Below are 4,207 nucleotides of genomic sequence, written 5' to 3' on the forward strand. Positions count from 1 at the left end.
TACCCCAACCCCAGCAAATAGGACCTCTCCCAACAATACCACAGGCAAGTTTCCAGGTCCATCAACAGCAGCTTCTCCAAGGTGTCCCCTAAGGCATTAGTGATCAGCAAAGACCATGAGTCCAAAAACAGTCCATTGCTTGAACCTAGCCAGAAGTTCAGGAAAAACACAGCCCTATCCTTGTCCAACTAGAAGAACATGGACAAAATCAGGCCTAAGAGTCCTATTAAGAATCCCACGAAGTGGATGGCTTTCTGATAGAGAGCCCTGAGAAACTAGACAGGATCCCGAGAATACAGTGGTACGAGAAGTGGCAGCAGGGAAATCCAGAGGGCCCTGGTGTGGAGGGATCCTGGCTGGGGGCAGGCCCTGAATTCACTCACTAGTCTCCCAAGTGCTGGGGGCTGTGACTGCACGGAATTACTTAATGTCTGATCGGCAATGATATGAAGTCAACTGTCTCTCAAAATATCAGGCCTCAAAGGCCCAGGGAGAGAGGTTTTTATGGGATTGCAAAAGGGAGGTACAGAGGTGCAGTACTTGGCTGTCTTTGATTGGTTTCTACAATATGCCATTGCAGTGACGAGCCCTTTCTAGAAGACAGTAGTAATAGGAGCTAAGCAGGAACTATTACCTGGGGAACTAATAGCCTGGGGGGCATTTTCCGCTGCTACACAGCCATGGCCAGGGGCTTGATGGGTAACAGGAAAGGTTCATCTCCATCGATGGATGTACTAACAGCCAATGAAACAACCGTGTTACAAAAAGACAATTGCAAAAAAGAAATGTATTGGTGATAGAAAAGACCAAGCTTTTTTTTTTTTTTTTTCCAACCAGGCTTTTGACAAGAGTTGTTTTTCAGTGTGAGGGAAATAGATATCATCAAGAAGCATGATGAATTCACCTACATCTTGTTATCCACAAAATCATCAGAAAATGACTCCCTAAATCCAGAAGTCATGAGAGAACTCCCGCATGCTCTAAAGCTGGCTGCTGCTGCTGACTGCGCAATTGGCAGTGTCTTCTGCTGCTTTTTCAACTTTGTTTATTTTATGTGGCATCTCAGATGGCCAAAAAAGAGAACACACTGAAATGGCCAAGGCTATCAGAAACTTTGTGAATAGTATCATTCTGTTTAAGAAGACTGTTATTTTTTTCCCATTGTGCAAGGTCATCGATGAAAAAGCTGAGAAGTCAGATACTACTACAGAGAAGAAACCCAAAGCCAAGAAGGCTGTGCCACTGGCATGGTTAAAAAGGATAATGAGAAGGCTACAAAGTCCAAGAAGGGGCAGCCCCACTGCAGCAGAATCCTGCCTGTCCTGCTGAGAGGAAATTGGAGGATACTCCTCACCTGCTTTGCATTCCAGAAAGTCTTTGAACAAGAGGAAGGACTCAGCTGCTAAATCCAAGGTTGAGAAGAAAAAGTAAAATGTTCTTGCTACTGTCATAAGAACCAGTTGGTGGTGACAAGAATGATTGTGCCCTGGTAACTAAGCTTTGCAAAATGCCTAGATTCCACCCTACTGAAGATGTGTCCCAAAAGCCTTTGAGCCACAGCAAAAAACCCTCAGTCAGCACGAGAGAGGAAACTGTGGGCCAGCATCGCTCCCAAGACCAGCTTGATTATCTTCACTGGGCACCACAGAGGCAAAAGAGTGGTTTCCCTGAAGCAGCTGCCCAGCAGCTTGCTACTTGGGAGTGAGCCTCTTAACCTTAATCCCATTCCTCTGCATAGAACACACCAGCGATTTGTCATTGCCACCTCCACAAAAGTTGATGTCAGCAACATGAAAATCCCCAAACACCTCACCAACACTTACTTCAAGAAGAAATTGCAGAAGCCCAGACACCTGGAGGGTGAGATCTTTGACACCAAGACAGACAGATACCAGATTTCAGAGCAACCCAAGGACCAGAAAGCAGCAAACTCACAGATTTTACCAAAAATCAAAGCTTTTTCTCGGCTCCAAGGCTACATGTGATCCATTTTTCTCTCTGACAAATGGAGTTTACCCTCACGATGGTTTTCTAGTGGGGGATATAGCTCAGCAGCACAGCACCTGCCTGGTGAGTGTGAGGTCATGAGTTCGATTTCCATTACCAAACAACAACAACAACAAAAACAAATTGGTGTTCTAAATTTCTTACTAAGAACCAAATTAAATAACTGATTTTTTTTAAAAAGAAAGAAGCTTATTATTATAGCACTAAATGGACCAACCATTGGATTAGGAGTGCCTACATTGCCTCTTTCTGATGGGGTTTGGGCTAATGAAAAGGTGATTCAAACACCTTATACTACCTCCAGGCAGTGTCCTGATGGCTGATCTACCACTTATGTTGCCCAAGATTATGGGCAGAGCATCTGCAAATGAAAGTTGCTCCGTGGGTAGAAACTGACCATGTGGGTTGCGTGCAGCAAGATGCTTGGTTTCCCAGGTGTTTGGGCCAGGGGTGAGGGCTGCACCCAATAAATCATAGTTCCCACAGAGAAACTCACCTCAGTTTATCCAGTGATGCAAGCAGAGTGTCAGGCACTCAGGCACTGTGACACAAAGCTGGAGCCGGAACAGGCCAACGAGAGGGAGGATGAAGATCTGGGACTTAGCCCAGGGCCTTGACTCCATGTTAAAATACTTGCAAAGGAAAAAGGGTGAGTTTTGATTGGCAGGCCATGTGTGAATGACGTTAGAAATGGCTCGAGTGGGACAGCAGTGGCTCCCACTTGCCACAGCCCACCCTCCCAGCCTGAAACACATTCACTCTAGCTCATGCCTGGAAGCAGGACTTTTAGGAAAAATATTTCTGATGGAGTCTCAACAAGCACTTCAGTTTCCTACAGAAATATCAGTGAGTTCTCCTTTATATAATATGTCCTGTTCTTATCTAGTTAATGCGTGGAAACGATTGTCTCTCTGGAAGAAAATCTATAAACCCAGCTCTAGGAGGCTGAGGCAGGCAAATGACAAGTTTAAGTGCACCCTGGGCTGCATCACGAGACCTTCTTGGGAGACTTGTTCCCGCTCTTCTCTGGGTTCAGTGGTATCTGGTAAAGCTTGTCAAAATTTATACCAAGATATTTTCCATCACCATATTTCAGGGCCAATTGTCTCCCTCTGCAGCTCAGTCAGGTTGGAACATAAAATTATTTTCATTAAAAGAAAGAAAGAACAGAACTTTTGGAGGAAACTAAGAAAGTAGTAAGGAAGAGACTTTTTTTTTCTAAATAATATCCCTAAGTCCTCGCTGACGTAATAACTAAAGAAGCTGTGTAATAGTACTTGATTCCTTTGCCATAGTTTGATGTTTTGATTCTATTTTCCTGCCCTGCTGCTGGAGATGCCAGGATCCCATAGTGGAATAGAATCTTCTCTGTGACCCACCCGGTCCTATTGCTGTGGTTAATGTGCAGGGCATCCGTATCTGGGCTGACTTAGATGAAAACTAATATACATTTACTCTCTTTTAGGGGAGCTCTAAGTTTAGGGGATAAAAGCCTTAACTTTTAAAATTCCTCTGGAAAATACATAGAACAATTTTAATACAATAAAAGTAGAAATTAAGTTGAGATGATGTAATTATTTTTGGCATCTGCATCATTCATTGAAGGCTCTGACAAAGACCAACAGGTCCTAGCCTTCTGGTTAAAAGATTAACAAGTAAAGATCAGACCTTTTTCAAATAGTTAATTCTTACCTCAGAAAGTTATATCCAAAAGATGACCAAGAAAATCCAGTATCTCCTATCTTTGAGGGCTTTGGTCCATTGTTAATATCATTAAGAATTGAGATAAAAATACTGTACCATCAGGATATTTGTATTCTACAAGTTAAAATCTTTAGAAATGAATTTTAAGACTTTCTTTTTATCTTTGTGTTCAGAAGAGAGAAGATACCATAAAAAGCAAAGCAACTCTGAGGTGTGGCATGAAAGGATTGTCTCTGCAGAAGGTGATCCTTCTACCCGGGAATCAAGGACTCCCTGCCAGCCTCTCACTGCCAGGCCCGTCTGTCTGAAATACCACAAGAAGTGCATTTGATTTATAAATTGTCCTCCTTGAAAATAAAAGCATTTTTAGAAAATTTTTTTCTTAACACTATGATCAATTACATATAAGTGATGAGAGCTTTCATGGGTAGAGGCTGGAGAATAAGGAATTTTTTTTTTTTTTGTATCAGGGATCAAACTCATAACCTTGTACTTG

At 42.7% G+C, this 4,207-nt stretch overlaps 2 pseudogenes; both read left to right on the forward strand.

The window, feature by feature from the left end:
* Positions 1-680: 680 nt before the first annotated feature.
* On the forward strand, positions 681-2,667 carry LOC111758601 (chromodomain Y-like protein; annotated as a pseudogene).
* On the forward strand, positions 1,165-2,170 carry LOC100715539 (large ribosomal subunit protein eL6-like; annotated as a pseudogene).
* Positions 2,668-4,207: the final 1,540 nt, after the last annotated feature.

Source organism: Cavia porcellus, unplaced genomic scaffold (assembly GCF_034190915.1).
Source record: "Cavia porcellus strain 051 isolate PalLab524CR breed Dunkin Hartley unplaced genomic scaffold, mCavPor4.1 scaffold_8, whole genome shotgun sequence".
NCBI classification, from domain to species: domain Eukaryota; kingdom Metazoa; phylum Chordata; class Mammalia; order Rodentia; family Caviidae; genus Cavia; species Cavia porcellus.